General features: G+C 47.6%; 1 protein-coding gene across 5 annotated transcripts in view; it reads right to left on the minus strand.

Moving 5' to 3' along the window:
• STAT5B (signal transducer and activator of transcription 5B) overlaps window positions 1-7,695 on the minus strand; it is a 69,230-nt gene extending 61,535 nt beyond the window's left edge. For 4 of the 5 annotated variants that reach the window (XR_009537647.1, XM_060134817.1, XM_060134818.1 and 1 more), the window contains exon 1: window positions 7,502-7,695. The gene's annotated coding sequence lies outside the window, so the exon portion shown is untranslated. The remainder of the gene's footprint in view (window positions 1-7,501) is intronic. The other variant, XM_060134815.1, reaches the window with a different exon arrangement.
• Window positions 7,696-13,467: the final 5,772 nt, after the last annotated feature.

Consider the following 13,467-nt stretch of genomic DNA (forward strand, 5'->3'; position numbering starts at 1 on the left):
ACCTAGTTTAAACCATTAATGAATATACTGTAGAATGCTATATTACGAAGCTCATAAATCCCAATTTTTAGTACTTTAACAGATTAAGTGCTGAACAGTTTTTCTTTCTTTCTTTCTTCTTCTTTCTTTCTCTACAGTGATATTTTAAAATATAGTTTATTTAAAACATTTCCCCAGGTTTGGATTTTTAAAAATCCCACTCTTTACAAAAACATAGCGATTTACTGCCAGCTATAGGCTCTGAATTTTAGACAATACAAAATATTTTTTCACAAACTTTCTCATTGACTCTCACCTAAAGGCTGGAAACTCCCACTGAAGGCTTTTTAAACTCATCAGACATATATTTAAAAAACAAAAAAAAAAAACACCTTTAATTGTAGGATCTCAGTGACACAAACATAAGGAAATTCTGAGTTATAGATACTTCACATTAAGCTTTTTCCACTGACATTGTAACTTTTGTCAACATTCAAAGAAAATTCAACCCTGGTCAAAGGTGACAGTTTGACAACCCTGGAAGCTAACATCCTCTGTTTATTTGAGCAAGTTCATACTCTCTGCTCAGGAAATTGAAGGTTTTTTCATCCCTGACTTGATCTCTCAAATTCAAATCACTGCACTTTAGGGTTGTGAATTCTGTCTCCAAGACTTAACGTCACAATCCACCTCTAAGAAAAGTGCTGATAGAAAACAAGCATCAGATATGAAAAGGAATACATTTCTGAGACTAGTTTCTAATGGTCTTTCCACGGCTCTAAACACACAATAAATTCAGTTGCCTTAAAAATTATCCCCCCAAATTAAAATTCTTAAGTCCTTCTAGCTCAAAAATCACAATTACTATCTTTAAAACAAGAACAGGACCATAAACCCCTTCAAAATAAAGTTGTAAATAAAATGTGCTGGATACTTGCATTCTCAGTCAACAAACATGCAGGTCTCAAACCACACTGGCAAAGAAGATCCTTTTGTTTATAAATAGAAGCCAAAGAGACAGCTTAGAGCCCTTCTCCTGTGATGTACATGGTAACACTAGTAGGACAACAAAGGACAACTTATAGTTAAAATTAAAACTTTCTCAGGACTTCCCGGGTGGCACAGTGGTTAAGAATCCGCCTGCCAATGCAGGGGACACGGGTTCCAGCCCTGGTCCAGGAAGATCCCACATGCCGCGGAGCAACTAAGCCCATGCGCCACAACTACTGAGCCTGAGCTCTACAGCCCGAGAGCCACAACTACTGAGCCTGCATGCCACAACTACTGAAGTCCACGCGCCTAGAGCCCATGCTCCGCAACAAGAGAAGCCACCGCAACGAGAAGCCTGCACACCGCAACAAAGAGTAGCTCTCACTTGCCGCAACTAGAGAAAGCCCGTGCGCAGCAACGAAGACCCAACACAGCCAAAAATAATAAAATAATTTTAAAATTAAAAAAAATTTTTTAATTAAGACTTTCTCTGTTTTAATATAATTTCCATCAGGAATATATAAGTTGGAAAAACACCTATCATCACCATCATAAACTTCAAAAAAATTTCCAAATATACATTAAAAAATTTCTATTAAAAAAACACAAGAGTGCATTTTGGAACACAAATAAAGAACTATAAGCCCTAAAGAAATCAAATGTCTCACTGCGAAGTTGCAGTTGCCTGCTCTCCTTCACAGTGCAGTGGGTAGCAAAGCAGCCTCTGGAATCAGCTCCGCCTGGGTCTGGATCCAGCCCTGCCATTAGCAGCAATGTGACCTTGGACAAATTAACTTCTCTTTGGCCACTTCTTCATCTTTCAACTGAGGATAATACCCACCCCTTTGAGGATCATGAGTTAAAACATGGCAAGAGCTTATAACAGTGTCTGCTTGGCACACTGTAAGTGAATGATGTTAGGTATTATTTTTATTCTTTCTACTTTTAGGTTTGGGGCATAATTTGAAGTATTTTTAAATTAATTTTCTGATCACTTTTTGAAAGATGGCACAATAATTATTATATAAATAATTAGTACACCTTCCCAGATGAGCTTACGGTAAGTAGAGCTATAGCCCAGGATGGTAAATAGTTTTTTATACAAATCATGGATGTGACCATTACTGGTAGCTTTGGCTTGATTTCCCATATGCAAAAAAAAAAATCCCCTACTAGGAAAAACAAGCAGTATTAGAGAAAACTTGAGTTTGTCCTGTTATCATTGCAGGGTAAAGCCAAAGCCACTTTTACTAGCCTGATGGGCGTTGAAAATATTAGTCACCAAATTAATCCCAACAAATAACAATAATTGATTGGCTCATTGATGTATTTCCCCTTGTCTTCCCCAATCTTTCTCTAACTAGTCAGAAAGGGAAGTTTTCATATCTTCTGAGAATCTCATTACTGCTCTCAAACCATACTCTATATCTTAGTATAATTAAAAAATGAGTCAGCATAAGCACCTCAAAAAACTAGCAGTGAATAGAATATGGAGATATTTCTCTTCATAACAGAAATCTGGAAACGAATTTTTTAAAGTGTTAATCAGAGTGCCAAAGGCAATGGAGGAACAAATGGAGAATGACTGTTAGATTTTGCAAGCTAGCTTCCAAAAGATAAATGTTCTTTATCCATCAATATATGCATTTTTCATCTTAATAGTACTACAATACATGAGAAATGGAGGTAATTATTATAAATAAACTCAATGAAGAAAATATCCAGTATGACATATAACTTCTCCTTTCTTGACTATGGGGTGGGGGGGAGGGATGGGAGGTCAAGATATTCTACATATTAACCTCATTTGCAAACTGTATTACTATGCAACATGCTAATGCAGTACTGCCTTTAGTGATGTGATCCAAAAGAAAATTTAGGAGAGAGAAACTGCCCCTACACTGCAAACATGTTTGAATGCCAATTTAATTAGGAGTCTATTTAGTCATTACACTTCTTAGAATAAAGTTAGCTGAAGGCTAGGAAAAGGCCACTTGCTTCAATCACTGAAACAATACTATCCGTACTCCTTTCAAGGATATTCTTCTCTGCAAGCCTCCAAATAACTCACACCCCAACATCTGTATTAAAAGGGACCTACCACGTAAAAATTACCCAGGAGGGTCTAGGAAGAGTTTCATGGCTGAGGGTGATTCCTCCAAAGTTCTACCACCACCATACCCTGAATTTCTCCTTGTGCTTATTTGACTCCTCCATGATATTCTGTGTGCCTTTTAGGTGAGGTCAGAAAAACGGCTATAGTCACTGCTAAATAGATGCTAGCTATATCTTATAAACCTATGGCAACCCCTCTTGAAGGCACTGACATTCCAAGCTACACGTAACACGTTTTCGCCCTATCTTAGTGCTATGCATTTTTTAAAAAAATATTATTTATTTATATTATTTATTTTATTTATTTATTTTTGGCTGTGTGAGGTCTTTGGCTCAGCGGCCATAGCTCGTCGGCCTAGCCGCTCCGCGGCACGTGGGATCTTCCCGGACCGGGGCACGAACCCGTGTCCCCTGCATCGGCAGGCGGACTCTCAACCACTGCGCCACCAGGGAAGCCCCTGTGTTAGGTCTTTATTGCTGTGTGTGGGCTTTCTCTAGTTGCGGCGAGCAGAGGCTACTCTTCGTTGCAGTGCGTGGGCTTCTCATTGCCATGGCTTCTCTTGTTGCGGAACACGGGCTCTAGGCGCACGGGCTCTAGGCGCACGGGCTCTAGGCGCACGGGCTTCAGTAGTTGTGGAAAACAGAAAGCAGCAGCCCCATTTTTCTGTTAACTGCACCTTTGTTGTGGTAGGTAAGATTCCTTCCAAGGCAGCTAAACCTTGAAGGGAGCTGGGAAGATTTGGGATGTCTTGCCTTTCCAATTGGGTACTCGGTAGAGCTGTCATGGAGCAGTACAATGGGTCAAAGACAAACCACATGGCATCTGATGCTCGTCTTTATATGTTTAAGATAAAAATGTGACACCACGAGAAGGTTAACATGTGGACCTAATTTTGAAAATACAAACAGGAAGCACCCCCACCCCAATATTACCATTTTAAAAAAAAGGAAACCAAACTTCAAAGATACCTTCCAAGGAAGTCACGGGTGTGACCAAACTAACAAAAGCAATAAAACGTCATCTAAAACCCTGAAATCACCAAAAGTGAGGGTCTCCTTCAACTAAAAGTTGAACACGTGTAAATTACTCCCCTCGTTGATTAGTAAAAATAGAACCCATTTAGATATGTAAAGTCCTCTCCGAACTGGCTTAGGTTTTTTAATAGTAAAAGGATCATCACTAATAAGAAAACATCCAATGTAAACAGGCTACTTAAAATAAGGACATGACAATTAACAGAAGGCAATTAAAAAATTTAATCACTGTGATGCTCACAATTGAAGTGTACAAGAAACTGTCTAATCAATGGAAACTAGATTGTTAAATTTGACTTTCTTATTCCTAGAGATAAGCATAAAACTGTTGTGTTTCCAACACTGCAGAGGAAAAAAATACTTCTGATTTTAGAACGGTTCTATTAACAAAGCTCAGATTTAAAGAAAAATCTTTTCCTTTAAACACCACACAAAACTGGGGACAGTGATACTTTCAAACAAACTTTTAAACATTATTTTTATTAAGAAGTGCCAGAGTCAAGGTATTTTGACGCTTTATCATATGCAGTAAAAGGATATTCTTCTGAAGAGCTCAGTAACCTAGGAATGTCATAACTTTTTAAAAGAATAAGTTTCAAATGCTCAAAACACATTAAGAAAAAACAGAAGGTTTTCTGCTTCCTTTTGTAGGTATAATGTGGTAATCTACACTCTAATAGAAGGGAGGAAGTATGTGTCACTGGTAGTCCAGAAATCTGTGAATAGTTCATGAGATACATACATGTTTGTAGGGCACTAGAAGAGTTAAGCTTCCTCTGATTCTACCTTTAACCTGCAATCTAATCTTGAGCGTATTATTTACCTATTTATAACACCTTGCTTTTATAATAAGACTACCTGTATTACCTACACAAAAATAAGCCAAATGAACCACCACAAGCACATTTATAAACATATACTTAACACAAATCACAAATGATGTCAATATAATTTGAAATAATTTTAACGTAACAATATAACTTGAAACAAATGGACGTAAGTACCCAAAGAGCAACAAGTGATGCTTTTTACTAGTCCTGATGTGGTTTTTGCATATGTAAATAAAATTTTTAAAAAAATCAATTGAGAGCAAGAAAATGAAGATGAAACGAGAAGTTGGGGCACAATAGGAAGTGCTGACCAAAATATACATGTTGTAACACTCCAAACAAGGATAACACTTTTTCCCCCTTCCATCATATATATCATGAGGTATCCATTTAAGAAACATAGACACCTTAAATTTCTTAACACAATCCATACTAATAGCCTGTGGGCAAAAATGTGAATCCTGACCAGTGAGAAGGGGGGGATAATATATTTAGTCGGGTATACAGCAAAGATTCTGTGCAGTTTAGCTCCAAGTTATGCAATAACCAAACTGCTTGTGATAGAAATCAACTCTTGTGTTTTTTTCTGATGTTTTGCTTTTTAAAAAAAGATCTCTCCATTCCTTCCCTGTGTCTCAACCAGATGCTTGAAATTTTCATCTTCCGACGGCTACAGAAAACAAGTAATCTACTAGATAACACTTACCTGACCAAAGGTGTGGTGCTGTTTTGGTTAGACCAACAGTTCGGTTGGTCTAGAACAGACGGTTCGGTTGGTCTAGAACAGACGGTTCGCAAACCGTCACATAATAAATTTTCTTAAAATCTGCAGCCCCCTTCTCCCATTTACAGTACCAATTCTAACTGTGATCTTCCAAGAGATGGAAATTGGTACCAAAACAAACAAAAAAAACCCAAAGCCTTGAAATAAAGTCAATCAATAGAATTCCACCATTTGATATCATCAGAACTGATCTAATGTTCCTAGTGTTATGAAATTAGAAAAAAATGACTGGCACACTAAATAAAATACATCCTCTTCTAAGAACTACAGCAAATGAATATGAACAATGTAACCAACATAATATAAACAAATAAACAATAACAGAAAAGTGTTGAGGAAAGAGGCAAAGTTCTATTATCTTAATTGAACGATAACAAAATTGAGATAGTATACTCAACAGCTGAAAGCTTATTATGGCCCAGGCGGCTATCCAAGCCCTTTGGAAACCTAAGATACAAGCGGATGATAAACACCATTTGAAGACTGAAAAAAGGACCTAAGCTCAGCTTAATAATTTGGTGACACACTAGCCCTTTCAAGGGGCATTCCCCGAGGACATTCCAGAGACAATTTATGGAACTGTGTTTAGGCAAATGTCTACTGCTTCTCTGTGCTTCGGGAAGAGCACTAATCTGAGAGTCTTCAGACCGACATTTCAGTTTCTGAAGTACTGAACAGCTGCGTGAATGGAGCAGGCCAATCGCTCCACCTATCTGGCCTCAGTTTCCTCATTTGTACAATAAAAGAATGGAGCATTACCGCCGCGGTCCTTTCCAGCTCTTAACATTCTACGACCCACTTTGAGCACTATTTATTTGATACGACGGTATCACATACAATGACAGGATCAGAGGGGTCGAGAAGAAAAAGATCTGGCATGGCTCTTTGGGAAAGAGAGGATCGCTATCTCTTTTTGCCCTTAAAATTCCTGTGGTTCTCATTAAGCTCCTCTTCCTAAAAGCTGGCGCTTGTTTTTCTCCCTCGCCTTTTCCATCACTGCTGGCTACAAGTGTCTGCAAACGCCTCTTGCTCCACACAAGTTCTTTCCTCTTTGATCTGCCTGACCATCTTGCCAGATTCCTTTAGCCTCAGACCAGCTTTGGTGACACAACGACTCCCCTTCCGACGCTGCGTATCTACCCCCAACACCAGGAACACTTTTTAACTCTTTATCCCTGGCTAGAAAAAAAGAACGCACTGCGTCCACAGCCACACGCACAAGCCGGGGCCTGGCGGGTCCCTGATGAGGGATTCTGCACCCCCGAGCCTGATCGAAACGTTCGTATTTGTTGTCTGGACTCCTTATAAGGCGCTGTTCCTTGAAGCCTGGCTAAAATCCCCCACCCCACCGGGCACCACAGGTCTCATCCCACCCCTAGGAGTCGCAGATACCCTTTTCTCCCTTTGAAAAAGGGAGAAAAGCGAGGAGCCGGCGGGCGCTATTCCGAACTGCAACACGAAGGTGTGAGGGGGCCGACGGCAGCCCACCCCGACACACACGCACGCACGGTCTCTGCCCTCTACCCCTTCCGGCCCGCCGCAGCCTCCGCACGACGCCCCTCGCCCGCCCCCAGCCTTCGCCCCCCGTGGCCCCCCTCACCCAGCGGCGCGGTCCCCGCGCCCGTCCTCCCGGCCCAGGGAGCGATGGCGGCGGCGCAGCGCGGCCCTGCCGGGCGTCTGGGCGGCCGGGGCGCGGGGCCCCGCCCGGGCCGGCTCCCCGGCCTCCCTCCGCGGGCCCCGAGCTCCGGGCTGGCCCCGCAGCTCCTACCTCGCTTGGCCCCTCGGGCGCCAGCGGCTGCCTCCCGTCCGCTCTCTGGCTCGCCCGCCCGCTCGCTCGCTCGCTCGCTCCCTCCCTCGGCCGGACCGCCGCGCTTAGTTTCCTGCGCTCGGTCCAGCCCGGGGTGACGGCTCCGGCCGCCGACTCTCCTCTCGCCCGGGCCCACGGGGGCGCGCGCGCCTCTCGCGCGCGGAGCCCCGGCCGCGCGCGTCGTCCGCAGCCTCGAGCGCGCCCCGCGCCAGCGCGCGCCGCTTCCTGGTTCCGCCCGGCGCGCGCTCGCGAGCCCCGTGGTCCCTCGCCCCCCCCCTCCTCCGCGGCCGCCCTGGAGCGGCCCGGAACCCCCTCAGCGCGCTCTGTGGGGCCGGCGCCGCGCGCAGCCCCTCTTCGCGGAGCGGGGGCGGCTTTGCCGCTTGGCTCCCTGGCCGGGTCCGCGGGCCGCGAGCACATGCTGCTTTGTTTGGGTGGGGTCTGCTGGCCCAACTGTTGTGGTCTTGTTGATTGGCATCCCCCTCTGCGGCCCGCCCACCTCCCTTCGCCCGGGCTGAGGTCCGCGTTTCGGGTCCAGTCCCTCCCAGGCTGAGGTCAGAAGTCCATCGCTGACCCATCAATAATTGCCCCGGGTTTGCTCCCTGGAGGGCGTTTCAGCCTGGGCTTCTGCCGCTTACCACACGGAAGAGCAAGAGGAAAGCCTGAAGGGACACAGCAGGAGTTTACAACTGGCCCTTGCCGAGTAGATCCATCCACTGTTCCAGAGTGAATCTATGGGGGACAGGGGTGTCTGAGACCATTTCCCTCTCTGGGGAATCTTGCTAGCTCCCACCAGTGGAGCTACGGGAGGGACTCTCTCCTCTATCTGGAGAAAGAAGAATAAGCAGGATCAGCTCTGTAGGATCCAGAAGAAAGGGAGTCTCTGAGGGCCTTTTCCATGTAATGGGGAGGGGGTGCAGTGTCTGAGAAGGCAGCCTGAGTCACCCACTCTCCTCTCGCTACATCTGTGGAGCTGGCCAATGGTTTCCCTGGCAACCCTCCAAGGGCCCGCACCAAAGCAAGACATGTCAGATCTCCAGAAACCCAGTTGCAGGGGCAAAAGAAGGAGGACCCCACAGATGCACACAGAGCGTCCCTTCCCTACAATCTGAAAATCTTCCTGTCCAGAGATGACCAAGATCTGCAAGTCCTCTTGTTCTCCCATAATCCACCTTTAGCAGCTCTTCCCAGCAGCCTTCCCTTCACCTCCAAAATAACACCAGCCACAAAGATCTTTGTGTCTGCAGCTGATCACAAACTCTTTCTCCCCCACCCAGGCTACTGCTTTTATCCCACATTCTGAGCCAACACCTGGCACGGTGCTTTGCACAGAGTAGGTACCGGGAGCTTGGAGGCCAGAGCACGAGGACAGGCTGGAGCAGGAAGCTGGACAGAAGCACCAGCCCTGAGCTCTCTGGCAACCCCTCTGACAGTTACTGTCCAGGAGGTTTCAACACTTAGGCACACCACATTTCTCTTTCCTGTAAACTTTCATACCTGCACACATGCCGTTCCTTCTGCCTGGAATGTCCTCCTGCCACTCAGTGTGTGCCCTTAGGTGACGCTTGCTCCAGGCAGTACGAACCTCGCCCTCCCTGTTTCCAACCACACATTTATGCCCCTATTATGGCACCTCTCGTGCTGAAGGACAATTTCTTGTTTACATGTCTCTCTACCCCCAATGGCACACAATATCCCATTCACCTTTAAATGCTCCCACCCCGTGCCCAGCCCGGAGCAGACACTCAATAAATATTTGAAGAACAAACCCTACACTCTAGGAATAGAAATGGAAACCAGGAGGACTGCACAGTAATTAAAAGCACAGAATCTAGAACCAGACTCATGGTCAGCTCCTTGAGCCATGCAACCTGGAGCAAGCTTTTTGCCTTGATTTCCTCATTGCAATATAGTGACATTAATAGGACCTACCTCAGAGCATTGTTGTGAGAATTAAGTGAGTTAGTACATGTAAAGTGCTTCGAATGCTGTAAAGCACTATAGGGCTGTTAACTATTATTATTGTTTTTAGTAACAGCTAAGATTTACACCCCTCTTCCTAGGACTGGTCAGGTCTAGGACTCAATCCAGTTGCCTTAGCTGCTGGTCATCAGTGGCAGCAGGGTGCAAGTCTGAATGCTGGGAGGGCGGGGCAGGTACATCTCATAGCACACCTGTGACTGACCACTAGGCACCCAGCTAGATCTGGCTGGCTGCGTGCATAGACACCAAGGACAGAATGTTCTGGTGACTACCTCCACAGAACAGGAATGTTGTCAACCTGGGAGAGGAAGGCCCATCCAACACCTACCTACCTCTCCCTACTTCCAATTCACATAAGGTGAGACCCTACCTGGGTCTCCTGGCTCTCCCGGGGCCTCAGGGACATAGTCCCCTAAGTTGAGGGGACAGCAGACTGAGACGTGACACAGAAGGAGTCCTAGAAAGAAAGAAACGGAATGGGAAGGTAGGATCCAGAAAGACTCTACAGAGAGCCCACATGGGAAGCTGCCAGAGACATAGTTGCAAATGCAGAGATATCTACTGGTCAGAGAGTTGGGGTCATCTCTTAGCCCACCCTGGCCTGACCCATGAGAGAGAGAGGCTTGAGGGAGAGCCTGGAAGTCTGGTGGGCAGCCCTGTCCAGGCGTCCCTTCTACTCTGCACCAGGGGCTGACCCCAGCCTCCTCTCCTTGCTCGCATGCAACAGCACGTGGCTTCCGTAGAGAACAGCCCCCATGCTTCCCATCCTGCCTCAGCCCTGCCCAGCCACAGGGAGATCATGAGGATATTTTCTGGAAACGTAGCTGAAACCACAACCACGATCTCCTCTAGCCAGAGACCCACACTCATGTGGCTTCTCTCTCCAGAACTCTCTGTACCTCGGGAATCAGATTGGTCCCTACCACACAGCAGCCACAAAAGGACACCTGTGGGAACTTACCTTCTTCCATAGGTGGGTGCTTCCTCCCTATTAAGTCAATACAGGCCCCTGGAGCCGCCGGCACTCAGCAGACAGGAAGCAGAGACATCTCCAAGGCCCCGGAATAGAGGTTTGTCATAGCCAGTGGTTCATGGGGGCTCTGTCAGTACCAGGGCTTACTTCTGCCAGAGCGCAGGCAGAGAAAAGAGCCGAGTTTTACAGTGAAATCTGGTTCCAAATCCCAGCTCTGCCACTTTAGCTGCTGTGTGACCTCAGTCAAAGTACTACACTTCTCTGAGGGCCTCAGTTTCCCTCATGTGTAACTCATAGAAGGTATAAGTTATGTTTGTAAACGTATAGACTCTTTCTGGGAGTACACACAAGACTGTAGTAACTGTAGTTGCCCTTGTGGAAGGGACCTGAGGAACAGGAAAGGAGAGAGACTATTTACCGTATATCCTTTTAAATCTTCTGAGTTTTATCTCATGTCCTATGCTACCTATTAAAACACTGGGAACATGAACATTTTTTCAAAGTAAAAAGTAGAGAGAGAGCGTTTGTGAAAGCATCATGCCTGGCTTGTGCAAGGCACTTGATAAATGAGTATTCTCTTTCTTTTCCGCAGCCATCTTGCTGGGCTAGGAGGGAGCTGGCAGCGGGTGTGGTGGTTGGTATGTGGGATGTGGGTGAGGGATGTGAATGTCCTTGCAGACCTGGAGAATCTTTCGCACTCCCTGTCTTGCTCCTGTGTGCCTCACCTGTCTGGGCTCCCTTCCAGCCAGAGTTAAAGGGAGGGCTCTCTGGAAAGCCCGAGGCACCGCCACCCCCAACCCCCGCCTCCTGGGACGGGGTCATCGTGCCCTTTCCATCCAGAGTCCTGGGGCAATGCTGTAGCGTCCAGAGAGGGTGGGGCTGACACATACGAGGGAGCAGAGTGTCACTCCAGCCAGTAATTTCCTGACTTGCCGGGTGGGTTAGGAACTCAAAAGTCAGCCCAGCACCAGGCAAAGATGAGGCTACTGCTGCCATGGGTGGGAAAGCAGGTCAGTAGGACCAGAGCAGGCAGAGGCCAGGGCAGCAGAGGAGAGAGCCTTCTGGGTGCTGTGAGTCAGGATGTGTGAAAGGGAAACAGGGGTCTGCACTAGAGAAAGGGAACCCCTGAGCTGTCAGAGCTTGGGGAAGCCCTGTGCTGTTTTAGGGAGCTTCATTAATCCCACAGTATTTATGAAGCCACTATGACAAACCAAGCAGTAAGACACAGCGCTTTAGGCAACTAGTTAGAGCCATAAGAAGAGGCCTGCAATACAGGATTGAGGAGCTCCAGGGGGGCAGATACTGGCTAAGGTCCCTGAGCAACTACTTACTATGCGCTCGGCTCTGTGAGTGAGTCTTCACAGCAATCCGAGGAGGTGAGTCTTGCTGTCCTTCTACAAAAGAGGCCACTCAGCTCAGAGAGGCAGACTCATGGGCCTGGAGTCACACAGCAGAGCCAGGTCTGCCTTTCAAAGAAGTAAAGTAGTTTCAGGTCACACAGCCGCTAAGTTGGCAAAGCTGGGATTTGGAACGAGATCTAACTCAGCTCTTTTTGCTGCCCCCACTCTGGCAGAATCAAGCCCTGGCACCGACAGAGCCCCCTCTGATCCACTGGCTGTGACAAACCTCCGTTCTGAGGCCCTTCCTCTCTGTTGAGTGTCTGATGGCCAGAACCTCTGCGTTTTCCCCTCTGCCACACTGACCCTATGAAAGATGAGGAGGATGTTACCGGATGGCTAAGGGAGGAATGGCCTTCCAGGGAGAGGCAACGGAGGCAGCAAAGGCTTGGAGTTGAGAGAGGTCAGTGCGTTGGGGGAACTGCATGGCTGGAGCACAGAGTGAAGGGAAGGCTGGTGTTTGGGGTCCATCACAGCAGCAAATGAAGACCAGGCCAGTAGCCAATAAGGAGGGGATGGGGCATTGGGCCAGTCATTTTGACTTCATATACCCCACTGGCTTCTGGGGCTGGGGAGCTGATTCTGGAGGCTGGGAGCAGGCAGGGAAGACGTGGGTGGGTTTGTGCCTGCAATAAACTGGAACAATGGGAAAGAGGGCTAGAGAGCAAGGAACCTCCTCAGGTCGTAACAAAGAAAAGTGTCAGAGTGATGGGGGATGGGGGGGAAGGAGATGCACAACCCCTCTCTCACATAATGCCCAGAGGGCTTGAGGTCCATACTGGGCAGGCTAAGACACAAAAGATTTCTTGTTGGGCTGGAAGGAGGAGAAACTAGCTCAGCGGGAAGAGGGGCCTGGTAGTTATTGGGAATGAGGATGGGAGCCAGGCCTGATCCAGGGCTGCTCAGGACAGTCACCGGGTCCATCACCTGCCCAGCTCAGTGCTCGTGGCCCATCTCTCCTCTCTCCCGGGCCTACCCCTGCTGCCAGGAAGGTGGACTCCTCTCTGCCTTCCTTACTAGGGAACGTGTGCTCAGCCCAGACATTTCACCCCCTCCTCTCCCTGTCCTGCAAGCTTCTCTCCCAAGGCAGGTGGACAAGGCAGCTGGGCAAAGGAAGGCCAGCTTTCCCCCTCCCGCTCACTGGGTCAGTCCCGCACCCCTCCCTTCACTCTGTTCCCAGAAACAGAGGACAGTCGCTCTGCCGCAGGCTAGAAGGCCTCGTGTTCCCTTGGTGACTTCACTGGAAGTTGACTTCCCTGAAGAGTGGTAGAGGGCAGGGGATGGGGCAGGAAGGGTGGACAGGCTACCCCGGGACCCGAAATCACACCGAATTCCTCACGGCGCACGTACACCCTCCCTAGGTACCACTCTGTCTTCAGGGACAGGAATGGGCGGCATTTCCATAGGGAGGTACCAGGGTGAGGAGATTCCGGGAGAGGCAGGGACACTGGTCTCGGAGGTGCGGTATGTGCTGAGCACAGGCCTGCGGTCCCCCCTTCCAGGAGCCTTAAGGGTGGAGGCTGGAGAGGAGGTGGAAGGTCCCCACAGAGGCAGGGCGGGGGTGAAGCAGTACGCTT

This window comes from Lagenorhynchus albirostris, chromosome 20, assembly GCF_949774975.1.
Source record: "Lagenorhynchus albirostris chromosome 20, mLagAlb1.1, whole genome shotgun sequence".
NCBI classification, from domain to species: Eukaryota; Metazoa; Chordata; class Mammalia; order Artiodactyla; family Delphinidae; genus Lagenorhynchus; species Lagenorhynchus albirostris.